This window comes from Mobula birostris, chromosome 5, assembly GCF_030028105.1.
Source record: "Mobula birostris isolate sMobBir1 chromosome 5, sMobBir1.hap1, whole genome shotgun sequence".
NCBI classification, from domain to species: Eukaryota; Metazoa; Chordata; class Chondrichthyes; order Myliobatiformes; family Myliobatidae; genus Mobula; species Mobula birostris.
This window is the reverse complement of record NC_092374.1, coordinates 194,244,610-194,271,359: the sequence shown is the minus strand read 5'-3', so window position 1 is coordinate 194,271,359 and position 26,750 is coordinate 194,244,610. Positions and strand designations below refer to the sequence as shown.

Here is a 26,750-nt window from a genome sequence, read left to right as displayed (position 1 = left end):
TAGGGAAGGGTCCCCAGTTTTGCATTCCGAGCCGCTGGACCCTGACCGTGTGGTGGCTACCTGTCCATCAGCCTCTCCACATTAAACAAGGTCATGCACAGACATCCTCTACTAAAAGTGACCCTTTAGGTGAACATTACTCAACACGAGTGAATGCACATCTATGGGATATGATCTAATTGAAACTTATAAACTACTTAAGGGGCTTGACGGGGGTCACAGGGAGGACCGTTCCTCCTGGCTTGGCTTATCGAGAACCAGTGTTCACAATTTCAAAATAAACAGATCAGTCTGAGATGAGAAATTCCTTCTCCCAGTGGATAGTCTTTTGAATCTGCCAGCCAAGAGTGCGGTAGAGGCTTAGTATACAAAATTGGGGGTTATAAATGGGGTTAATGCAAGCAGGCCTTTTGCATTGAGGTGGGAATTAGAGGTCATAGGTTAAGGGTGAAAAGTGAAATGTTTAGGGAAACAACTTCAGAGGGTGGTGAGAATGCGGATTGAGTTGCCAGTGGAAGTGATGGTTGCAGGTTCAATTGCAACACTTAAGAGAAGCTTGACTTGAAACGGGGATGGGAGGGGGTTGGAGGCTATGGTCCAGGTGGGAGAGAATAGGGAGAATAGATGGGCCAAATGACCTGTCTCTGTGTTATAGTGTTTTATGACTGGTCACTGAGTTCATTCAAAACACAAGTTGATACAACTTTAGATGTTAAAGCATGGGGCTAAAGGGAGGAAGTAGGCTAATGTCATGGGCTGGTCATGATTTCATTGGATGTACACCAGGCTGAGTAACCTATCATTGATAAATCCACCTGACATGGCACAAAAGGAATGAATAAAGACTCTACCCAAAGGCAAAACAGAGAGGTGAAGATTTTACAAGACACACACAATTTATGCAGTGCCTTTTGTCCAGCTATTGGCTGGAAATGAAAGAATTTTTGCAGTCAGATGATTATGTTGTGTAGGTGAAGTAGATTACAGAGCAGCACAGCAAGCTCCTACTGCCAAAAATGAAGCTCAATCATGATTGGGGGACCGTACACAAGTCCATGTATCCCAGGAGATAGTGGTGAAGAAGGAATTTGGGATTCTTGGCTTTATTAGCTAAGGGATGGACTAAGAGTCAAGTGCTGGTGGAGGATACAGCAGAACGTAGATCATAAACAACATGAGATTCTGCAGATGCTGGAAATCCAGAGCAACACATAGAAAATGCCGGAGAAACTCAGCAGGGTCAGGCAGTATCAATGGGGAGGAATAACAAGGCAACATTTTGAGCCAAGACCCTCAGATCAGTCACTGATGTGGGTGGGAAAGGGCATATGGTGTTCTGAGCACAGGTGAGGTGTTACACTTTGGAGATCAAATGTAATGGGAAATTACACATTTAATGGCAATTAAATGCTGGCTCAGTTTTTTTTTGATCTTCCTGCACTGTCACACCCTGTCCTGGTTTAGCATTTCCTGTTTTGTGTTCCTTCTCTTTAACCATTCTCAACAATCTGAGCTTCGGTGGTGCAGTCAGTAGAAGCATTGTCTCACAGCTCCCGTAACCCCGGGTTCAGTGCTCGCCTCCGGCACTGTGTGTGTGGATTTAGAAGATAGCACATTAAGTGGTACAGTGCAGGAACAAAGCAAGGCCGTTCAGACCCCATCCGATGTCTGTGCCAAGCACAATGCTAAGTGAAACTAAACCCTTTCTGTCTCCCCATCTCCTGCATTCCCTGTATATTAATATGCAGCATCACAACCAGCACCAACACTCTGTGTCTGAAGCAAAACCTGCCGAACACTTTACCCTTCTCAGCCTAGCAGCACTGATTCTGTCCATTACAGAGACTTGGATGGCTCAGGGGCAGGAATGGTTACTTCAAGTACCAGGCTTTATGTTGCAGAAAGGACAGGAAGGGAGGTAGAAGAGGTGGGTTTGCAGCACTATTGATCAGCGATAGTGACATGGCTGCAGAAAAGGAGGAAGTCATGGAGGGATTGTCTATGGTCTCTCTGTGGGTGGAAATTAGGAACACGATGGGGGTCACTAACTCTACTGGGTGTTTTTTATAGACCACCCAATAGTAACAGGGACATTGAGGAGCAGATAGGGAGACAGATTCTGGAAATGTGTAATATAACAGGGTTGTTGTGGTGGGATATTTTAATTTCCCAAATATTGATTGGCATGTCCCTAGAGCAAGGGGTTTAGATGGGGTAGAGTTTATTAGGTGTGTTCAGGAAGGTTTCTTGACACCTTCAGGAGAAAATCTATCTCCTTTACCATAGCATTGGAGAGGGATAGGAACAGACAAGTTAGGAAAGTGTTTAATTGGAGTAAGGGGAAATATGATGCTATCAGGCAGGAACTTGGAAGCATAAATTGGAAACAGATGTTCTCGGGGAAACGTACAGAAGAAATGTGGCAAATGTTCAGGGGATATTTGCATGGAGTTCTGCATAGGTACGTTCCAATGAGACAGGGAAAGGATGGTAGGGAACAGGAAATGTGGTGTACAAAGGCTGTTGTAAATCTTGTCAAGAAGAAAAGAGCTTATGAAAGGTTCAAAAAGCTAGGTAATGAAAGAGATCTAGAAGGAGCTTAAGAATGAAATTAGGAGAGCCAGAAGGCCTTGGCGGACAGGATTAAGGAAAATCCCAAGGCATTCTACAAATATGTGAAGAGCAAGAGAGTAAGCGGCCTCAATGACTACAGACCGGCAGCTTTGACCTTCCACGTCATGAAGACCCTGGAGAGACTTGTTCTGGAGCTGCTCTGGCCTATGGTCAGGCCACACTTAGATCCCCTCCAGTTCGCCTACCAGCCCCGATTAGGAGTTGAGGATGCCATCGTCTACCTGCTGAACCGTGTCTACGCCCACCTGGACAAGCCAGTGAGCACTGTGAGGCTCATGTTTTTTGACTTCTCCAGTGCATTCAACACCATCCACCCTGCTCTGCTGGGGGAGAAGCTGACAGCGTTGCAGGTGGATGCTTCCCTGGTATCATGGATTGCAATATTGTGTGTCCGACAGAGTGATCAGCAGCACTGGGGCTCCACAGGTGACTGTCTTGTCTCCCTTTCTCTTCACCATTTACACCTCAGACTTCAACTACTGCACAGAGTCTTGTCATCTTCAGAAGTTTTCTGATGACTCTGCCATAGTTGGATGCATCAGCAAGGGAGATGAGGCTGAGTACAGGGCTATGGTAGGAAACTTCGTCACATGGTGTGAGCAGAAATATCTGCAGCTTAATGTGAAAAAAACTAAGGAGCTGGTGGTAGACCTGAGGAGAGCTAAGGTACTGGTGACCCCTGTTTCCATCCAGGGGGTCAGTGTGGACATGGTGGAGGATTACAAATACATGGGGATATGAATTGACAATAAACTGGACTGGTCAAAGAACACTGAGGCTGTCTACAAGAAGGGTCAGAGCTGTCTCTATTTCCTGAGGAGACTGAGGTCCTTTAACATCTGCCAGACGATGCTGAGGATGTTCTATGAGTCTGTGGTGGCCAGTGCTATCATGTTTGCTGTTGTGTGCTGGGGCAGCAGGCTGAGGGTAGCAGACACCAACAGAATCAACAAACTCATTCGTAAGGCCAGTGATGTTGTGGGGATGGAACTGGACTCTCTCATGGTGGTGTCTGAAAAGAGGATGCTGTCTAAGTTGCATGCCATCTTGGTCAATGTCTACCATCCACTACATAATGTACTGGTTGGGCACAGGAGTACATTCAGCCAGAGACTCATTCCTCCGAAATGCAGCACAGAGCGTCATAGGAAGTCATTCCTGCCTGTGGCCATCAAACTTTACAACTCCTCCCTTGGAGGGTTAGACATCCTGAGCTGATAGGCTGGTCCTGGACTTATTTCATAATTTACTGGTATAATTTACATATTACTATTTAACTAGTTATGGTTCTATTACTATGTATTATTTATGGTGCAACTGTAACGAAAAACAATTTCCCCCTGGGATCAATAAAGTATGACTATGACTATAAGATGTGAGAGAATAGGACCAATCAAGTGTGACAGTGGAAAAGTATGTATGGAACCAGAAAAGATAGCAGAGGTAATTAATGAACACTTTACTTCAGTATTCCCTAAGGAAAAGGACCTTGGTGATTGTAGGAATGACTTACAGCGGACTGAAAAGCTTGAGCATGTAAATATTAAGGAAGAAGATGTGCTGGAGCTTTTGGAAAGCATCAAGTTTAATAAGTCACTGGGACCGGATGAGATGTACTCCAGGCTACTGTGGCAGGTGAGGGAGGAGATTTCTGAGCCTCTGGTGATGATCTTTACATCATCAATGAGGATGGGAGAGGTTCCAGAGAATTAGAGCGTTGCAGTTGTTGTTCCCTTTTTCAAGAAAGGGAGTAGAGATAGCCCAGGAAATTATAGACCAGTGAGTCTTATTAGTTGATGGAGAAGATACTGAAAGGCAGGATTTATGAACATTTGGAGAGGCATAATATGATTAGGAATAGTCAGCATAGATTTGTCAAAGGCAGGTCGTGCCTTACGCGCCTGATTGGATTTTTTGAAGATGTGACAAACACATTGATGAAGGTAGAGCAGTCATTGTAGTGTATATGGATTTCAGCAAGGCATTTGATAAGGTACCCCATGCAAGGCTTATTGAGAAAGTAAGGAGGCATGGGATCCAAGGGGACCTTACTTTGTGGATCCAGAATTGTCTTGCCCACAGAAGGCAGAGAGTGGTTGTAGATGGGTCATATTCTGCATGGAGGTTGGTGACCAGTGGTGTGCCTCAGGGATCTGTTCTGGGACCCCTACTCTTCGTGATTTTTATAACTGACCTGGATGAGGAAGTGGAGGATGGGTTAGTAAATTTGCTGATGACACAAACGTTGGGGGTGTTGTGGATAGTGTGGAGTGCTGTCAGAGGTTACAGTGGGACATTGACAGGATGCAAAACTGTGCTGAGAAGTGGCAGATGGAGTTCAACCCAGATAGGTGTGAGGTGGTTCTTTTTGGTAGTTCAAATATGATGGCAGAATATAGTATTAATGGTAAGACGCTTAGGAGTGTGGAGGATCGGGGGGATCTTGGGGTCCGAGTCCATAGGCCACTCAAAGCAGCTGCGCAGGTTGACTCTATGGTTAAGAAGGCGTACGGTGTATTGGCCTTCATCTATCGTGGAAATGAATTTAGGAGCAGAGAGGTAATGTTACAGCTATATAGGACTCTGGTCAGACCCCACTTGGAGTACTGTGCTCAGTTCTGGTCGCCTCACTACAGGAAGGATGTGGAAACCATAGAAGGTGTGCAGAGGAGATTTACAAGGATGTTGCCTGCATTGGGGAGCAAGCCTTATGAGTATAGGTTGGGTGAACTCGGCCTTTTCTCAATGGAGTGACGGAGGATGAGAGGTGACCTGATAGAGGTGTATAAGATTGATCATGTGGATAGTCAGAGGCTTTTCCCCAGGGCTGCAATGGCCAGCACAAGAGGGCACAGTTTTAAGGTGGTTGGAAGTAGGTACAGAGGAGATGTCAAGGGTAAGTTTTTTTATGCAGAGAGTAGTGAGTGCATGGAATGGGTTGAAAGTGGTGGTGGTGGAGGTGGATAGGACAGGGTCTTTTAAGAGTCTCTTGGGTAGGTACATGGAGCTTAGAAAAATAGAGGACTATGGGTAACCCTTGGTAAGTTCTAAAGTAAGGATATGTTTGGCACAGATTTGTGGGCCAAAGGGCCTGTATTGTGCTGTAGATTTTCTATGTTCCTATGACGTAGAGGGCTGAAGGTGGGCACGCAAGTAAACAGGAAGGTAAAGACAGGTACTTACCTTCATCGGTGGAGACAATTAGTAAGGGAGTCAGGAAATCACTTTGCAGTTTTATGAAACTTTGGTTAGGCTGCACACGCAGTATTGTGTGCAGTTCTGGTTGCCCTATGATAGGAAAGATGTAGGGGTCTTGAAAGCAGACCAGAGAGGTTTACCGGTGTCCTGCTGAACACGAGTCTGCGAGTCCACTGGCTTGGAGATGGTCCTGTCCTGTTTGTGTGAGTGGGAGGGAGGAAAGAGTTTGTTTCATTGTAGTTATTTTGCCATTTGTGGTGCTCTGCTGAACATGCTATGAAAGCACCGGAATGTGTGTCGACACTTGCAGGCTGCCTCCAGCACGTCCCTAGATTGTTTCCGCAAATGACGCATCTCATTGTGCGTTTCCAAATACTGTAAAACAATCTGAATCGCGATTCCTGCAGTTCTGTACGGAAGCACTAGATGGCGACCAGGTGCCATGCGCTGCCGCCGGCTGGTGTGGTCGATTCACCCCCTGGTGAACGACGACAGGCACCAAGTTAAACTTGGAGGATTCCCAGATGCGACTGGATCGTTGGCAGGGAAATTCCGCGAGGGCAAGTAGAATAAACGCTTTCCACTGGGCGTGAGGTGCTGTCAAGGGGCCAGGAAAAAGCAGATCGGAACAAGAATTAGGTGACTAACAAAGGGTGCGGATCCAGCACCCACTGGGGAGGTATGTCGGAGGCGCGCTCGTTAGCTTGCCGGGTTACCAGATGCACAAGAGACCGCACATGCTGGGTTCAAATTCAGACACATCCTTCAACTCGCCCCTAACACCTGTGGAACAGACTCTCAGTATCGGCACTTTAAGGGGCGATAATATTGGATAAACTCACCCGACAGCCTGTATCACCAATGGGTGTGTGTGTGTGTGTTGCCCTGATTGGCGTCTAAACTTTGACCTTCTCACTGATCTAGAGAGGTATTGTTGGAAGCAAGTCTAGCGCCCTGGAGGTGGCCACAAAAGTAAACAGGGTGGCAATCCTCTAATTTGATAGTTAACATAAGAAAAAAGAACAGGAGAAGGCTATTTGGCCCACCGAGCCTGGTCTCCCATTCAATAAGATCCACCTACCTATCTTTTCCCATAACCTCTCCCTGTGAAACACACATGGTGCTCACAGGGAGAGCATATCCGGCATCTGGATATTCAATCAAACAATTTAATCACGTAAACACGAGGAATTCTGCAGATGCTGGAAATTCAAGCAACACACATCAAAGTTGCTAGTGAACGCAGCAGGCCAGGCAGCATCTCTAGGAAGAGGTACAGTCGACGAGGGTCTCAGCCTGAAACATCGACTGTACCTCTTCCTTGAGATGCTGCCTGGCCTGCTGCGTTCACCAGCAACTTTGACGTGTGTTGCTTGAAACAATTTAATCAGTCAAACTTCACTTATACAGACACACATTCGCACACAAATAGACACACACACACACTCTCTCTCTCTCTCTCTCTCACACACACACACAGTACATACGCATTCAGACATACACGTTCGCACACCCACACAGATACATACACACATCTACACACGCAGACACACAGATACACAACACACACGCACACTCTGCTCACCACAATTCTGTGTTTGTACCAGGTCATGATTACACACATGCACACACACTATGTGTATGGGCGTTGCGTGCGCGCTTGTATGTACGTGTTTGTATGTCAGTCTATGTGCGTACGTGTGAGTATGTTCGCATATAAGCGTAAATACCCACTTCTGCTTGCCCAACACACACTTCAGAGAAACAAACGCCGGCTCAAGGTGCCCGCATGCTTAACCGCACACCCTCCCTCCGAGTTTCCCGCACACAGACTCCGCTGTCTCTTTCTCCCCTATTCCCAGACACAACCATTCGCCCCACAACAGTGCCCGGACAGACCTTGCCCCCTCCCCCTCACCCACGCCTTGGCATTACTCCGCTCCGTCGTCAAACACACCCCGAACTCTTGCAGAGGGACGGGATTCAGACAAAGTCCCGCCCCTCCTGACTGCACAATTACTCCGTTTTTATCTTGGGCGGCCCACGCGTGCAGACGGCAGTCTGGAGCCGCCAGCTTTCTCAGGCCTGAAATAGATCCTGGGACTTTCCCGAACGCATTTCCCGACGTCTGCTTCAAGGGAAAGACAACCAGTTCCCTTCGGCTTACAATGGGGAAGCTGCTGAGTCAGTTCCTTTGCGTGGGAATTCCGACCGGTCTGAGAAATTCCAAGATGTGGGAAAGGTGTGTGACCCCCTCCCCCGCCACCATACCTGCCTCCCTGTCCACGGGAGCCCCCTTTGGTTATGTGAGGCCCACAAACTGCTGGAGGAACTCAACGGGGCAGGCAGCACTTGAATTGAATTGACTTTATTTCTTACAACCTTCACATACATGAAGTGTAAAAATCTTTGTTATGTCTCCGTCTAAACGTGCAATGAGCAATCATAGTAATTTATAATAAATAGAACAGTCAATGTAACATAGAAATACACTCCAATCAGTGTGAGTTAATCAGTCTGATGGCCTGGTGGAAGAAGCTGTCCCGGAGCCTGTTGGTCCTGGCTTTTATGCTGTGGTACCGCTTCCCGGATGGTAGCAGCTGGAACAATTTGTGGATGGGGTGACTCGGGTCTCCAATGATGACATTTACACACCTGTCTTTGTAAATGTCCCGCAGTCCCGAATAGTGGGAAGTCCCGAAGTCCCGAATAGTGGGAAGTTCACAACTACAGACGCGCTGTGCTGTTCGCACCACTCTCTGCAGAGTCCTGCGATTGAGGGAGGTACAGTTCCCATACCAGGCAGCGATGCAGCCAGTCAGGATGCTCTCAATTGTGCCCCTGTAGAAAGTTCTTAGGATTGGGGGGCCCATACGAAACTTCCTCAACCGTCTGAGGTGAAAGAGGAGCTGTTGTGTCTTTTTCACCACACAGCCAATATGTACAGACCATATAACATATAACAATTACAGCACGGAAACAGGCCATCTCGGCCCTTCTAGTCCGTGCCAAACTCTTACTCTCACCTAGTCCCGCCGACCTGCACTCAGCCCATAACCCTCCATTCCTTTCCTGTCCATATATCTATGCAATTTAACTTTAAATGACAACATCAAACCTGTCTCAATCACTTCTGCTGAAAGCTCGTCGCCCACAACTACCACTCTCTGAGTAAAGAAGTTCACCCTCATTTACCCCTAAACTTTTGCCCTTTTAACTCTCAACTCATGTCCTCTTGTTTGAATCTCCCCCATTCTCAATGGAAAAAGCCTATCCACGTCAACTCTATCAATCCCCCTCATAATTTTAAACACCTCTATCAAGTCCCCCCTCAACCTTCTACGCGCCAAAGAACAAAGACCTAACTTGTTCAACCTTTCTCTGTAACTTAGAAGATGAAACGCAGGCAACATTTTGGTAAACCTCCTCTGTACTCTCTCAATTTTATTGACATCTTTCCAATAATTCGGTGACCAGAACTGTACACAATACTCCAAATTTGGCCTTCTCCTTTTGGGCATCACCTCATTCTGGCTTTCTGCCCTAATGGTTCTAATGGCTGATAGTACAGCAACAGCTCCCCCCCCATCCCAATGAAGTGTCTCAACCCCAAATGTCATCTCTTCCAGGTCAACATACCTAAAATACTGGACGAACACAACAGGTCAGGCTGTATCTATGGAGGGGAATAAAAAGAAAATGTTTCAAGCCAAAATCCTTCACTAGGAAAGGAAAGGAAGGGGGAAGAGTGACTGTTCCTGGTGTTGTCTGACCCGCTGAATTCCTCCAGCGCTTTGTGAGTGGATTCAGATTCCAGTACCTGTGGTCTGTTGTGTCACCTTTTGACTGAGTGCCTCATGAGTTTCTACCTACAGGGATTTAGCTGGGCCAGTTACAAACAAGAGAAAATCTAGAGATGCTGGAAATCTAAGCGACACACTCAAAACACTGGGGGAGCTCAGCAGGCCGGGCAACGTCTATCGAAAAGAGTACAGTTGATGTTTCGGGCCAAGACCTTTCAGCAGAGTTGGAGAAACAAGTTGGGCCAGTTCCTTCTTCGCCTGAAGCCGTCCCTGCCATTCGTGGTTCATGGTCATGGTGTCAAGGTAAATATTTGGAAAATCATGGGCTAGGTTGCGGGTTAGTTTTCGGGAGAAATTTTACCTGCATCAGAGTCAGCTTCAGGTTTATTATCATTGTCATGTAGGACGTGAAATTTGCGGCAGTAGTACAGTGCAAGATAAAAATTATCATAAATTTCAAAATAACCAGAGTGCAAAAATAGCATTAATAAGGTAGTGTTCATGAACTGTTTAGGAAGCAAGCATGCAAGTACAGCAGGCAGTGAAGAAAGCTAATGGCATGTTGGCCTTCATAACAAGGGGAATTGAGTATAAGAGCAAAGAGGTCCTTCTGCAGCTGTACAGGGCCCTGGTGAGACCACACCTGGAATACTGTGTGCAGTTTTGGTCTCCAAATTTGAGGAAGGACAGTCTTGCTATTGAGGGAGTGCAACGTAGGTTCACAAGGTTAATTCCTGGGATGGCGGGACTGTCATATGTTGAAAGATTGGAGCGAATGGGCTTGTATACTCTGGAATTTAGAAGGCTGAGAGGGGATCTTATTGAAACATTGAAGATTATTAAGGGATTGGACACGGTGCAGGCAGGAAGCATGTTCCCGCTGATGGGTGAGTCCAGAACCAGAGGCCACAGTTTAAGAATTAGGGGTAGGCCATTTAGAACGGAGTTGAGGAAAACCTTTTTCACCCAGAGAGTGGTGGATATATGGAATGCTCTGCCCCAGAAGGCTGTGGAGGTCAAGTCTCTGGATGCTTTCAAGAAAGAGATGGATAGAGCTCTTAAGGATAGCGTAATCAAAGGATATGGGGATAAGGCAGGAACTGGATACTGATAGTGGATGATCAGCCATGATCACAGTGAATAGCGGTGCTGGCTCGAAGGGCCGAATGGCCTACTCCTGCACCTATTGTCTATTGCCTATTGTCTATTGAAATCTGTTGATGGAGAAGAAGAAGTTATTCCTAAAATGCTAAGTGTGGGTCTTCAGGATCCATTTCCACCTCCCTGATGGTAGTCTATAGAGAAGGCGCATCCTGGGTGGTGAGGGTCCCTAATGATGGATGCCAGCTTCACAAGCCACTGCCTCTTGGCGATGCCCTTGATGGTGGGGAGGCCTGTGCCCGTGTTGGAGCTGGATGAGTTTATAACCCTCTGCAGGATTTTATGATGGTGTATGTTGTATTTTCTACACTAGTCAGAGTGCTCTCCTTGGTACATTTGTAGAAACTTGCTGGAGCCTCTGGTGTCATACCGTATCTCCTTAAACCCCTGACAGAAGTAGAGCTGCTGCTCTGCCATTTTCATGAATGCCCAAGACAGACCTTCGGACACGTTGCCAACCAGGAATTTAAAGCTGCTCATGATTCCACTGCTGACCCCTTGATGAGAACTAGTTTCTGTTCTCCCTTGAATTCCCCTTCCTGAAGTCCACAATCAGCAGCTTTGGGGCCCTGAGATCATGACCCAATCACCCAGTCACCCTATGCCCTCTGAGGTTTGTAACAGTCTTCTTCTTCTGTATCTCTCTGTATTTAATGATGCCCTGATTTAACTTTAATAACTGCAAAGGTTTTTCAGAGAAGGAACACTGGTTGCTTTGTCGTCGTCATCGTGGCTATCCCTCGAGTTCGAGGATGATGGTCTTCGTTCTGTAGATCTACTTATGGGCTCTCAAGTGGCTTATGAGTCCAATCTTGGCTTTGAAAGTTCTTCCACATTCAGGACAGGTAGTTCCAGATGGCAGATCGGGCTTTGGTTGTTGCTGCCTCTCTTTCCATTTTCTTCTACTTTCTTTTAATTCTGCACATCTGTTGGCTTCGAAAGTTGCTGTTCCTTCTCAGATGCTGGCTCGCCAGAGTTTCCTGTCCTTGGCATTTGTTTCCCAATTGTTGATGTCGATGTTACATTTCTTCATGTTGGCTTTTAAGACGTATTTGAATCTCTTCTGTTGTCCGCCTCTTTTATGTTTGCCTTCTTTAAGCTGGGAGTAGAAGATTTGCTTGGGCAGACGTTCGTCTTTCATCCGAACAACATGACTGCTCCAGCTTAGTTGGTTCTTGATGATGTAGGCTTCAATGCTTGTTGTTTTTGCTTCATTTAGCACACTGACGTTGGTTCTTCTATCTTCCCAGCTGATATTTAAGATGTTTCGAAGACAGCGTTGATGGAACTTTTCAAGTGCCTTCAGATGTTGTCGGTATGTTGTCCAGGTTTCTGATGCATACAGGAGCGTTGGGATTACCACTGCTTTGTACACTAACATTTTGGTGTCTGTTCAGATGTCATGATCACGACTCTTGTTCGGAGATGTCCAAAAGCTGTTCCAGTGCATTTAAGACGATGTTGGATCTTGTCATTAAGGTCGACATTGGAGGAGAGGTGCTATGGTCTGCATGGCAATTCGGATGGACAGTAAGAATCTGCAGAGAGTAGTGATACTGCCCAATACATCAGACACATCGCACCCACCATCTATAGGATTGACAGGAGGTGCTGCCTCAAGAAAGCAAAGATCAAAGCAAATTCACTATCAAAGTACGTATATGTCACCGTATACAACCCTAAGATTCCTTTTCTTGAGCATATTCATAGTAAGTACCAAGAACCACGGTAGAATCAGCTCAGGACGTCGGTGTTCAGAATTCAATCTGGTGTCCTCTGTAAGGAGTCTATGTCCTCCCCGTGGAATGCTTGGGTTTTCCCCAGGTGCTCTGGTTTCCTCCCACAGTCCAAAGATACACCAGTTGGTAGGTTAATTGGTCATTGTAAACTGTCCCGTGATTGGATTAGGGTGAAATCAGGGTTGTTGGGGGTTGCTGGGTGGCAAGGCTCAAAGGGCTGGAAGGGCCTATTCCACTAATTATCGCTAAATTAATAAAAAAAAACAGAATGAATGAAAGACCACACCCAACCGGGCAGTCAACCAGTGAGCAAAAGACAATGAACCGTGCAAATACAAAAAGAAAGAGAAAAAGAAGGAAATAATAATAATGAAGTTAAATAAATAAGCAATAAATATTGATAACATGAGATGAAAGTGAGTCCAGCTCAGTGTTGGGGTGACTGAAGTTGAGTGAAGTTATTCCCCTCTGGTTTACGAGCCTGATGGTTGAAGGGTATTAACTGTTCCTGGACCTGGTGGTGCGGGTCCTGAGGCTCCCGTACCTCTTTTCTGATGCCAGCAGTGAGAAGACAGCATGGCTTGTATGATGAGGGTCCTTGATGATGGATACTGCTTTCTCGCGATGATTTTTCATACCAGGGCATTGGTGTTTCCATACCAGGCTGTGATACAACCAGTCAATATACTCTCCACCACACATCTATAGAAGTTGGTCAAAGTTTTAGTTGACATGCCGAACCTATGTAAACTTTTAAGAAAGTCGAGGTGCTGCCATGCTTTCTTCACAGTGGCACTTACCTGCTGTCCCAAAAACAGATCCTCTGAAAAGATAACACAAAGGAATTTAAAGTTGCTGACCTTCTCCACCTCTGATGAGGAATGGCTAATACACCTCCATTTTCCTCCTCCTGAAGTCAATAATCGTCTCCTTGATCTTGCTGATATTAATATCCCCTTCATTCAGTCCATGCCATAATCTCATAACTACCATCAGACAAGAGGTATGGAAGCCTTAAGTCCCAGACCACCTGCAGTTACCATTTGATTCTGGAACCAACTTGCACAACCCTAATCACCACCTCAGTATAGCAACACCACAACCAATTTGTACTTTAATGGGCTTCATTATTTCATTCTAATTGTGTTCTTTCTTGTAGAAATTGTATATAACTTATGCTTAAATTATATTTCTCTTGTGAATGCTGCTTATCTGATGCTATGACCCAGTGATGCTGCTGCAAGTAAGTTTTTCATTACACCTGTACACTCATGTATGTACTCATGCAGATGACAATAAAGTCGACTTCAACTTTGATTTCTTGCTGTAACTGGACACTGATGGGCTCTGTCCTGTGCAAGAGCCTCTTGAAAACTTAGTTGTTAGTGGAAGTGTGAGTGGTTTAGATGCAATGTAACAGATACACTGGTGGCCACTTTATTAGGTACACCTACATATTCCTGCTCGCTAATGTAAATATCTAATCAGCCAATCATGTGCAGCAACGCAATGCATAAAAGCATGCAGACATGGTCAAGAGGTTCAGTTGTTGTTCAGACAAACATCCAAATGGGGGAAGAAATGTGATCGAAGTGACTTTGACTGTGGAATGATCGTTGATGCCAGATGGGGTGGTTTGAGTATATATCAGAAACTGCGGATCTCCTGATATTTTCAGGCACTAGAGTCTATAGAGTTCATAGAGGATGGTTCAAGAAACAAGAAGAAAACACCCTTGATTGGAAGTTCTGTGGGCAAAAATGCCTTGTTGATTAGAGAGGTCAGAGGACAATGACCAAACTGCTTCAGGCTGACAGTAACTTGAATAACCATGAGTTACAACAGTGGTGTTCAGAAGACAGAAGAACATCTCTGAATGCACAACATGTTGAACCTTGAAGCAGATGTGCTACAGTAGCAGAGACCACACCAGGTTCCACACCTATACCTGATAAAGTGGCCACTGAATGCATCTTCAACTGATTGAACAATATGTATAGAGATTGTGTTTATGGTACAAACAGGGATATTAATGCATGAAAGAGGCCATGTATCTCACCTCCTGCTTGCCAGCAAGTGGGTACTCATCTTAATCTCATCCTCTAGCTCTTGGCCCACTGCCAATAAATGCTTTGGCATTTATAATGGCACAGAAACAGGCCCTTCGGTCCATCTAGTTCACGCCAACCTGATCTTCTACCTTGTCCCATCTCCCTGCACCTGGACCATAGCCCTCAAGGCACTGAGGTATAGGAGTTGTGAAGCAATGTTGCCTTTGTATAAGACATTGGTGAGGCCACACCTGGAGTATTGCGTACAGTTTTGTACAGCCTGTTAGAGGAAAGACGTGATTAAACTAGAAAGAGTGCAGAAAAGATTTACCAGAATGCTGCCAGGACTGGGGCTCTGAATTGCATGGAGAAGTTGCATAGACTAAGAACTTATCCCTGGAACGGAGCAGATTGATCAGTGACCTGACAGATGCATAGAAGATCAGGAAGATCTTGTTTTCCCAAAACAAGAGGGCATAAGTTTAAGTCAAGAGACGAGAAATTTAAAATGGGAAATCTGGGGCAGTTTCTTCCTGAAAAGGGTGGTGCATATTTGAATGAGCTGCCAGAAATAGAGTTTGAGGCGAGTGTATTTACAAACCATCACGATAAGTACATGACTCGGACAGGGTTAGAGGGCTACAGGCCAATTGTGAACAGATGGGACTGTCGTGTGTCCAGCAACAGTGGATATGAAATTGAGTCAGGTTATATAAACAAACAACGATATTTATTAACACCTCTGCCCAAAGCATCGAAAAGTAAACGAACGACTAACTTAACCGGAAGTTAACAGTTAGGCGACTATATTGAACAACCAGTCAAACTTATAAACTCAAAATAATCCGCAGATGCTGGGTTCAAAGCAACACTCACAACACACTGGAGGAACTCAGCAGGTCAGGCAGCATCAGTGAAAACGATGAGTCAACGTTTTGGGCCACAGCCCTTCGTCAGGACTGAAGAAAGAAGGGGGGGAAGGATTTGAAGAATGCTTGTAGGTTCAGTTGAAAAACCAGTAATTTGAAAGACAAAGGGGTGGGGGAGGGGAAGCAGGGACATCATAGGCAGGAAAACAATGGGTAGTAGAAGAAGGAGGCGGAACCATGAGGGAGGTGATAGGCAGCTGGGGGAGGGGGCAGAGTGAAATAGGGATAGAGGAAGGGAGGAGGAGGGAATTACCGGAAGTTGGAGAATTCTATGTTCATATCAAGAGGCTGGAGACTACCTAGAGGGTATATGAGGTGTTGCTCCTTCAACCTGCGTTTAGCCTCATCATGGCAGTAGAGGAGGCCATGTATGGACATATCTGAATTGGAATGGGAAGCAGAGTTGAAGTGGGTGGCTACAGGGAGATCCTGTCGGTTGTGGTGGACGGAGTAGAGGTGCTCGACGAAGCGGTCCCCCAATCTGCATCAGGTTTCACCGATGTAGAGGAGGCCGCACCGGGAGCACTAGATGCAATAGATGACCCCAACAGATTCACAGGTGAAGTGTTGCCTCACCTGGAAGGACTGTTTGGGGCCCTGAATGGTGGCAAGAGAGGAGGTGTAGAGACAGGTGTAGCACTTACATTTACAGGGATAAGTGCCGGGTGGGAGATCCGTGGGGAGGGATGTGTGGACCAGGGAGTCGTGGAGGGACCGATCCCTGTGGAATAGTTATGAGGACTCTCATAACTACCTCGACTATACCTCTGTTGGGGTCACCTATTGCATCCGGTGCTCCCAATGCAGTCTCCTCTACATCGGTGAAACCCGACGCAGATTGGGGGACCGCTTCGTCGAGCACCTCTGCTCCGTCCGCCACAACAGACAGGATCTCCCAGTAGCCACCCACTTCAACTCTGCTTCCCATTCCAATTCAGATATGTCCATACATGGCCTCCTCTACTGCCATGATGAGGCTAAACTCAGGCTGGAGGAGCAACACCTCATATACCGTCTAGGTAGTCTCCAGCCCCTTGGTATGAACATAAAATTCTCCAACTTCCGGTAATTCCCTCCCCCTCCCTTCCTCTATCCCTATTTCATTCTGCCCCCTCCCCCAGCTGCCTACCACCTCCCTCATGGTTCCGCCTCCTTCTTCTACTACCCATTGTTTTCCTGCCTATGACGTCCCTCGCTTCCCCTCCCCCACCCCTTTGTGTTTCCAATGACTGGTTTTTCAACTGAACCTACAAGCATTCTTCAAATCCTTCCCCCTCCTTCTTTCTTCAGTCCTGACGAAGGGCTGCGGCTCAAAACGTCGACTCATCATTTCCACTGATGCTGCCTGACCTGCTGAGTTCCTCCAGCGTGTTGTGAGTCAAACTTATAAACTGTTCTTAAAGAGTTCTCATCCAAGCACAGGCTTAAAATGGTAAATTCAAAAGTCCATGTGATTTATACAGTCATTAAGGAGAGACTTCCCCGAAACAACGATTTCATTGTAGCAATGACGAATCTGTCGACCTCAGCCGAGAGATGCCTTGTCCAAGGGAATCGCGAAGAAATAAAGGAACTGACCTTTTGATTGGAGGGTGGTCACTGCACAAAGCTTCCTGCCCTGGCAGGGGTTTTTTTACTCAAACGTGCATGCCACAATTCCCGAACGAAGATTAAAAAGGTCGATCATTCCCAGGAAGCTGAACGACATTAACTCTACCCAATCCTTTGCTCGGATAACTCTGGTAATGACTTGACTCTCCAGTACTAGACTGTAAGGGTAAAACAAGGATGCAACAAACAAGACCTGGCAGCGATTGGCGAAACTGCCAGCCACAACGTTACACTCAAAATAAAAAAAATGAGAACTGCGTCACCGTGGCAGGCTTTTTCTTTTATACCACGCCATCACGTGACATCACATCACCCCATTATCACAAGACCATTACATCATGCTCGTGGGATATGTAACAGGACCAGCTCGCTCAGCAATACACAGTCGGCAGGGATGGGGTTGGGCCGAAGGACCTGTTTCTGTGCTGTGTCACCTCTGTGAGCTCCAGTTCCATCGTTTGTCAGGCTAATCCAGGAATGACTTTGAATGGAGAATCCCACAAAAAGTAGTGAATTCGGCCGTGTAAAGCGCTCCCTACCACTGAGCACATCTACACAAAACACTGTCGCAGGAAAGCAACATCCATCATCAGGGACCCTAACCACCTCGGTCATGGTCTGTTCTTGCTGCCACCGTCAGGAAGAAGGTATAGGAGCCTCAGGCCTCACACCACCAGTTATCACCCTTCAACCTTCAGGCACTTTGATCAAACGGGATAACCTGTCTCAACTTCACTTGGCAATCATTGGGATGTTCCCACAACATATGGACTCACTTTTAAGGACTCTTCATCTCATGTTCTTGATATCTATCGCTTTTTATTAGATTAGATTAGATTTAACTTTATTGCCATTGTGCCGAGTACAGATACAAAGCCAATGAAATGCAGTTAGCACTTAACCAGAAATGCAAAGAATAGTGTTATTTACAAAATAACTGTGAATAAAAAAAGTGCTACAGCACACAAATATAAAAGTACTGAGACGGTACAATACAGATGCAATACTGCTTAGTGCTGTGATGTGAGGTTCAGCAGAGTCACAGCCTCAGGGAAGAAGCTCTTCCTGTGCCGGCTGGTGCGGGAGCGGAGGCTCCTGTAGCGCCTACCAGATGGGAGGAGAGTAAAAAGTCCATGGTTAGGTTGAGGTGCATCCTTGATAATGCTTTTCGCCCTGCCCAGGCAGCGTTTATGGCAGATGTTCTCAATGGTGGGCAATTGGGTGCCAATAATCCGCTGGGCAGTTTTCACCACACGCTGGAGTGCTTTGCGGTCTGATACGGGACAATTGCCATACCACACTGAGATGCAGTTGGTGAGTATGCTGTCAATGGTACAGCGGTAAAAGTCCGTCAGTATCCTGGGACAGAGGTGAGCTTTCTATTATCATCATTATTTTTTATTTTTTTTTATTTGCACTGTTTGTTGTCTTTTGCATGGTGGTTGAAGCCCAAGTTGGTGCGGTCTTCCACCGATTCTGATATGGTTATTATTCTATTGTGGGTTTATGCCCACAAGAAAATGAATCTCAGGGTTGTATATGATGACATATACGTATGTACTTTGATAACACTGGACAACTAATTTTGTTGGAAGAGTTGCTTCTGCAGATTTTTTTTTTCTGTTTATGATAGACCGCTTGAAGCTGAACACAAATATAATTTCGGACTACTTGGAATTTGGAGAAACAAGAAATTAACTTTTATTGAATATAATGCATTTAATTGCATAACAAAACTGATGCTTTGCAATAGTTTAACTAAGCTAGAGATGTTTTCTTGATGATTTTCATTTTGTACTCAGTGTCTGAGGCTTCTCGCTTAAGTGTCCAACAATAATCAGCCAGCATTGATGGATTCCAGTTGCCCTGACACAATTTCAGCGCAATGTCTTGGTGAAACTTTTTTACCATGCTCGTCACTGACAGTGCCAAGATTTGCAGGGAAATCTCAATGGGAATGCAGAAAATAAATCTTTAGTGACATGTTGCACTTCATGGTTTTCTATGCTTGAAGCATGTTGTCAACCAGCTGCACATAGTTTGGTGCTCTGTAGTTGCAAAGAAAAATTTCCCAACAACATCCTAAATAACTTCCATGTGTTTTTCTGCGGTCGCAAAGAAGTTCTTCAAATTGCCTGTCATCGATGACCTGTTTACTTTCTGGACCAACAAAAATGCCATCTTTAATCTTGCCATCAGTTTTTCTGTGAAACATCCTCCATGGAAATTTTTGTGCTGGTGACAGCAGATTCCATCTGTGCAGCCTTGAACCCAGTAATTCTGCTTTTGCCTTTAACAAACCCAAGTTTCTGACCAGGTTATCTAGCTCAGATTGAGTTATCATATGAGGCTCACTCGCCATAAAGAGTTCAAAATCTGTATCATAATCAGTGTCATTTTCAATTCCTGTCTCATGCATCATGGCATCTTCACCTGCTTCCTCTAGACCACGTGTCCTTTTTTTCTAAAACCTGCCCTGCTGTGTGCCATCCATCCTGCCCAAGCATGCCTGGACAAGATAGAAAACTTTTCAGCTTACAATGTGGGCAACATTTTAATTGACTTGAATAATGAATTGAAATAACAAATACAGGCAAATACAAAAAATGTTGCATGATAGGGAAATTTCATGGTTAATTTCACGATGCGCAGCCCATAATCTGTAAGATACAACAAAAGTATTCAGGAAGGCTCTAATCAGAAGTGGGCAGACCCTTGTCCTCCCCTCTGAGGACCAGGAAGGTTGTAGTCAGGGTGTCTCGGACGATAACCATGCCCCACTCCAGGATCTGTGCTGAGAGCAGGGTGGAGTGCTGCGGCAAGAAAAACTGAAGACCCCCACCATCCAGGCTGTGCCCTCTTCTCGCTGCCACCATCGGGCAGGAGGTCCCACACCGCCAGGTTCAGGAAAAGTTATTCCCTAAAGCCATCAGGCTATTGATCTGGTGAGGATAAGTTCAACCATCACGACTCTGAACTGTTTCTACGACCTGCAGACTCACTTTACAGGACTCCTTACAACTCATGTTGGAAATACCGTTAGGAAGCGGATGCTGAGGGGAGGCTGGATTGGGATTGGTAGGAAAATGGGTGAAGGGTCAGGGATTCAAAATTCAAAAGTCCAAAGCAAATTTATTATCAAAGTAAGTAAATGTCACCATATACTACACTGAGATTCATTTTTTTGCAGGTATTCACAGTAGAACAAAAAAAATACGATAGAATCAATGAAAAACTACACATAAGCAAAGAACGTCAAACAACCAATATGCAACAGAAGACAAACTGTGCAATTACAAAATCAAATAATAAATAAGTGAATAAATAATTAATACTGAGAAAATGAGTTGTAGAGCCCTTGTAGGTAAGTCCATAGGTTGTGGAATCATTTCAGAGTGCAGAAAGTTGGGGGTGGGGTGGGGTAGGAGACAGAGTTTACAGCAGCAGGGGACATTGAGGACGATCGAAACAAATAGTCCATTCTGGTTTGAGGAAGCTCTGTGGGAAATAAGAGGAAAGCCCTCAGCAGCAGAAGAGGAAATGGCGCAGGCAGATTACTGTAAATCTACAGGAGGTGGAGTTTTTTTACAATTTCCCAACATGGAAACTGGAGACAGTCTGTGTGAGCTCAGCAAAGTCACATGTAATGCTAGAAAAGAACATTTGGGGACTGTCTGGAGAAGAGATGCCCGTTATATCCTCTCCTGGCTTCCACATCCAGAAGTCCCTCTCCCAGAGGAGAAATGTCCAATAAGACCATTAGACATAGGAGCAGAATTTGGCCCGTTGAATCTGCTCCACCATTCAATATTTCATTCTACTTTATTGTCGCCAAACAATTGGTACTAGAACGTACAATCATCACAGCGATATTTGATTCTGCGCTTCACGCTCCCTGGATTACAAATATTAAATATTAAAAATAGTTAAAATTAGTAAATATTAAAAATTTAAATTATAAATCATAAATAGAAAATAGAAAGATGGGAAATAAGGTAGTGCAAAAAGAACTGAGAGGCAGGTCCGGATATTTGGAGGGTACGGCCCAGATCCAGGTCAGGATCCATTCAGCAGTCTTATCACAGTAAGGAAAAAAGCTGTTCCCAAATCTGGCCATACGAGTCTTCAAGCTCCTGAACCTCATTATATCTCTCAACTCCACTCTCCTGCCTTTCCCCATAACCTTTGACTTCCCTTACTAATCAAAAACCTATCAACCTCCGCTTTACATATGCTCAATGGCTTGTCCTTCACAGCTGTCCGTGATAATGAATTCCACACGTTCACTACTCTCTGCCTGAAGTAATTTCTCCTCATCTCCGTTCTAAGGGGACATGCTTGTATTTTGAGGCTGTGTCCTCTGGTCCTAGACGCCCCCAATTTTACAAGATACTAAGTACAAGTAATAGTAAGGTGGCAGAATGAAGATACATCTCCACCAAAGGATGTGCAAGGTGCTCCTCCCCTCCGCTAGCCTGCAGGTCACCCCTGGACAAGGTGTGGCACCTGCTTAGTCCCCGGATCAGGGTCACGTGAAGCTGTGGGAGCAGGTGGTGTATGCTTGGAGGAGCAGCTGTCCTGGTTATGCGACCACTAATGCCCAGCAGACAGTCTCTGAAGAGTATTGATGAGGGCTGGGGTTACCGACTTGTAAAGTCACTGCCCAGAAGAAGGGAATGGCGTAGGAAGATTTGCCGAGAATAGTCACGGTCATAGGACCGTGATTGCCTACGTCGTACAACACAGCGCATGACGCTGATGATGAAGTACTAGAGGGCACCATTTTATGGTGAGAAGGGGGAACTTTAAAGAGGATGTACAGTGCAAACACTTTTACAGTGTGACTGCTGGGTGCCTGGCATGGATTGCCGGGGACATGGTGGAAACAGACAGTGGTGTTTCAGAAGCTTTTAGACAGGTTATATGCAGGGAATAGACGGATATGGATCATGTGCAGGCAGAATGGATTTATTTTGATTTGGGGTCATGTTCACCACAGACAGTGTGGGCCAAAGGGCCTTGCTGTATTGATCTTACTAACTTACTGCCTGTTACGCTACTGGCGTTTAGGGCAGCAATGAAGCTTCTCCATCTCTGGCAGAGTTCAGGGCTTCCTTCATCGTGTCAGTAGCCTCCTCTCGCTTTTCACTACTGTCAGTCACGCAAGTCTTGCGTGGAGACTCAGGAACACCATCGCACTGGGGATCCTTCATTGCTGTTTCCGTACAGCTTTGGCTTACCAGTCAGGGTTGTTAGCCCAGAGCTGAACCCCTGAACCTGGAGGACCGGTGGACCACTCTTAATCTGTCCTCTACCCTTTGACCTGTTTGGCATGGGTGACCCTACCAAGAGTTAAAGCAAAGCCCTGACTCCAGCCAATGTAGCTGTCCGGCTCATTGAGGCATGCAAGCCTCCAAACCACGACAAGGTTGTGGTCCTGGAGGTGTACTGTTCTATGTGCTGTCAAATGCTGGAAAGTATTCAGCAGGTCGGGCAGCATCACATGGTAAATCTCCTCTGCACCCTCTCTAAAGACTCCATGTCCTTCCTATGACCAGGGGATCAGAACTGATCACAATACTCCAATATGAAGCATATCCTAACAGATTAAAGGAAGGGGTACACTTTGAGGAACTTGTAAAGGTCAGAAGAGGTAGGGAGGTTGTGGTCTAATCACAAACAAGAGAAAATCTGCGGATGCTGGAAATCCAAGCAACTCTCAGAAAATACTGGAGGAACTCAGCAGGCCAGGCAGCATCTATGGAAAAGAGTACAGTCGATGTTTCAGGTCGAAACCCTTCAGCAGGACTGGAGAAAAAAGAAGTGAGGAGTAGAGTTAAAAGGTATGGGGAGGAGAGGGAGAAACACAAGGTGATCGGTGAAACTGGGAGGGGGAGGGTTGAAGTGAAGAGCTGGGGTTGATGGGTGAAAGAGATACAGGGCTTCAGGAGGGGGAATCTGATAGGAGAGGACAGGAGGCCATGGAAGAAAGAAAAGGGGGGAGGAGCACCAGAGGGGGGTGATGGGCAGGCAAGGAGATAAGGTGAGAGAGGGAAAAGGGGATGATGAATGAAGAAGGAGTGGGGGCATTAGCAGAAGTTTGAGAAAGTGATGTTCATGCCAACAGATTGCAGGCTACCCAAATGGAATATAAGATTTTGGTCCTCTAGTTTGTGTGTGGCCTTATCGCAACAGTCGAGGAGGCCATGGACTGATATGTCGGAATGGGAATGGGAAGTGGAATAAAAATGGGTGGCTAGTGGGAGATCCCGTTTCTTCTGATGGACAGAGCATAGATGCTCGGTGAAGTAGTCTCCCAATCTACGTCAGGTCTCACCGATATACAGGAGGCCACACTGGGAACACTGGACACAGTGTAGGAACCCAACAGACTCACAGGTGAAGTGGAGCTTGTGGGAGGGGATTTCGGATAGGTGAAGGCTTAGGGTGGAGTGATTATGCTGTAAGGGCGTGGGTGAGCCAGTGTTGGAGGAGAATGGGGGGGGTCTTAGAGTGTTGAAGCTTTGGAGGAAGTAGGAGGGGAAGGGAGGAGTGGAGGAGATCTCGTGGTGATTTGGACACAAGGGGTTTAAAACTGAGGTCTTGTCAGCTTAGGGCCCACGGGGAGAGTTGGACAAATGGGTACGTTGGACATGGGATGGAGGAGATACTGTTGTGCCAAACGTCACAGAGAAAACGAGGGAAGCCTGGGGAAACAATGAAGGAGGCAGGCGTGGAGCTGACATGGGCAGGGCGTGAGCACGAAGGGATGGAGTCAGCAACCAATCAAAGGCCGCGGATTTGACATCTCCCATTGTTGCGGCTGGTGCAAGCAGCTGATTGGCAGGTCCTGTGTGCGTGGTGGCTGCTGAATACCAAGGTCTCGTGAGGGGGGTGTTTTCCAAACCATCTCATGGGTCGCTTTAACATGACATTCAAGTTTATTGTCATGGGCATACACACGCGGGGTGCAAATGCCCTGAAAAATAGCTTCTCGGAATCAGGATTGGGTTTCTTATCACTGGCATATGCTGTGAAATTCACTGTTTTGTGGCAGCAGTACAATACTTCATAATAGAAACTATGAATTACAGTAAATATATATAGAAAATAAATTAAATTAAATAAATGGTGCAGAAAGAGGGGAAAAACATACTGAGGAAGTGTTCATGGGTTCATTGGCCATTCAAAAATCTGGTGATAGAGGGGAAGAAGCTGCCTCGGAAGTGTTGAGTGTGAGCCTCCAGGCTTCTGCACCTCCTCCCCGATGGTAGCAATGAGAAGAGGGCAGGTCCTGGATGATGGGGACCCTTAATGATGGACGCCACCTTTCTGAGGTATTCCCTTATGAAGGTGCTGGGGAGGATGCAGCCCATGATGGTGCCGGACTATGCAGCAGCATAGTACGTTGCATATGCAGGTTAACATAAACAAATTAACATACGTTATACATAACTTGTTGCAAAAATAACTTACTACGCTAACTGTGAAAGGCAACACTAATCATACCTTCACACAGCACAGGTAGACGTGATTCTCCCTCTCTCACATATCAGGCGGCACTGCACTGGGTGAACGTTCGCAGGTTATTTCCCCTCAGGATGGGCGAGGCAAGAACTGGAAGTCATAGATTTTGGGTGAAAGATGAAATACTTGGAGAGGAAATCTGTGGGGGAACTTTTTCACTCAGCAGGTGGTATGAGTGTAGAAGGAACTGCCAGCAGAAGTGGTAGATGTAGGTTCAGTTGTAAGATTTAGGGAAGTACCTGGGAAGGGTTTGGAGGGATAGTGTCCGGGTGCAGGTAAATGGGACTAGGCAGAAGACCAGGCTAGCACAGACTAGATGGGCCAAAGGGCCCACTTCTGTGCTCTAGTTCTCAATGCACATTTTATTCCATATCCGTCTTTAACCTCTATCTTTATTTTTTATGTTCTGTAATTCTTTTTTTATTCTTTATAATTGTTGAATGCAGGTGGCGGGGTGAAGATACGTCTCTACCTTGGGAGGTGTAAGGTTCCCTCCACTGGCCTGCAGATCACCCTTGGGCAAGGTGTACCACCTGATTAGCCTGGCCCCCCACCGAGCAGGGTCACGTGAAGCCATGGAAGCAGGTGGTGGTTGGTCATATGAAGAGCGGGTGCCTGTCACAATGTTGGTTATGCGACCACTGCCACCAGGCAGACAATCTCCGAACAGTATTGATAATGGCTGTGGGGTCACCCATCTTGTAAAGACACTGCCCAGAAGAGATAATGGCAAACCACTTTAGAAAAATTTGCCAAGAGCAGCATGATCACCTACATTATATGATACAGCACATAATGAATGAATGTATTGTTGAATGTTGTTTTTTTATCGCGTGCTGTGACCCAACCAGGAAATTCCTAAATGTATATGTTGTGCAAAGGTGAGCCTGATCCTCTGTGACTCAACCATGTCGACAATCGAGTATCTGTTGACATTAATCCCACATTTCCTCTCTGATTCCCAGTCATTTCTCTCCCAATTCTCCTGATTACACCTCCCTATCATAAACTAGCACACTGACACCACATGTCTCTGGCACGTGGGCAGAAACTGGAGCATTTCGGAGAAGGCCAAAGGAAGAGCGTGCAAACTCCACGCAGGCAGCACCCAAGATCAGGATGGAACCTAGCTCGCTGGATCCATGAACCAACAGAACTAACTGGTTTCAAAATAAGAGGTTGTCCGTTGCAGACAGAGCTGGAGAAATATTTTCTCTTGGGGGGGGGGTGGGTTTGCAGTCCGTCCTCTTTGGAATTCTCCGCTGTGGAGGCGGAATAAAAATTGAACCTCATTAGAGTTACCGGGCCGTGCTAAATCAGGCAAGTGGAGCTTCGATTCTGATCTTGGGCTCCCGTCTCACACTGCCCCCAACCCCCCACCGCCCGACACGTGCATCGCGGAAAGGCCTTGGTAGGTCAGGAGGTGAGTCATTCACCACAGAACATTCTGTCTCTGAAGATCAAAAATCCTGCAGGCTGCTGAATCGGAAACAAGCAGAATATGTGGGAAACACTCAGCAGTAGGCAGGGTCTGTGGGGAAAGTAACTGCATCAGTGTTTCTGGAAGAACACGCATCAAAAAGAAAGGGAAAAACTTTGGTCTTACTTTTCAGAGAAGTGGGGGGAGGGATAGATAGGCCAAAGGGAATATCTGCGATGGGGGGAGGTGTGTGTGTGTGTGTGTATATATGTGTGTGTGAGTGAGTGAGTGATAGAGATAGAGATAGAGATATATATGTGGGGAGGGAAGGTGAGAGGAAGAGAAGGAGGGAAAGGGGAGATACAGAGCCAGAGAGATGGGAAGGAGAGGGAGGGAAACAGAAAGGAGAGGGGAGGAAGTGGGAGTGAAGAGGTGAGCAAAATACGGAATGAAACAGAGTGAGGGAGAGAAAACGGAGGGAGTGAGAGATGGAGGAAGGGAGACAGAGGCGGGAAGAAACAGAGGAGAGGGGAGGATGAGAGGTGAGATATGGAGGAAAAATGAACGGAGAGAGAGAGCAGAGCAAATAATGAAATGGGAGTGTGAAGGGAAAGAAAGGAAGGAAGGAGGGGAAGTGTGTGGGGGGTGAGAGAGAGAGAGATGAGGTGTGGGTTTAA

At 46.1% G+C, this 26,750-nt stretch overlaps 1 long non-coding RNA gene across 1 annotated transcript; it reads left to right on the top strand.

Annotated features, from left to right (window-relative positions):
- The first annotated feature begins 6,255 nt into the window (after positions 1-6,255).
- Positions 6,256-25,842, top strand: LOC140198192 (uncharacterized). Its single transcript, XR_011886136.1, has 3 exons — positions 6,256-6,511; positions 9,462-9,938; positions 25,100-25,842. It is a non-coding gene; the product is annotated as an uncharacterized lncRNA (long non-coding RNA).
- The last annotated feature ends 908 nt before the right edge of the window (positions 25,843-26,750 follow it).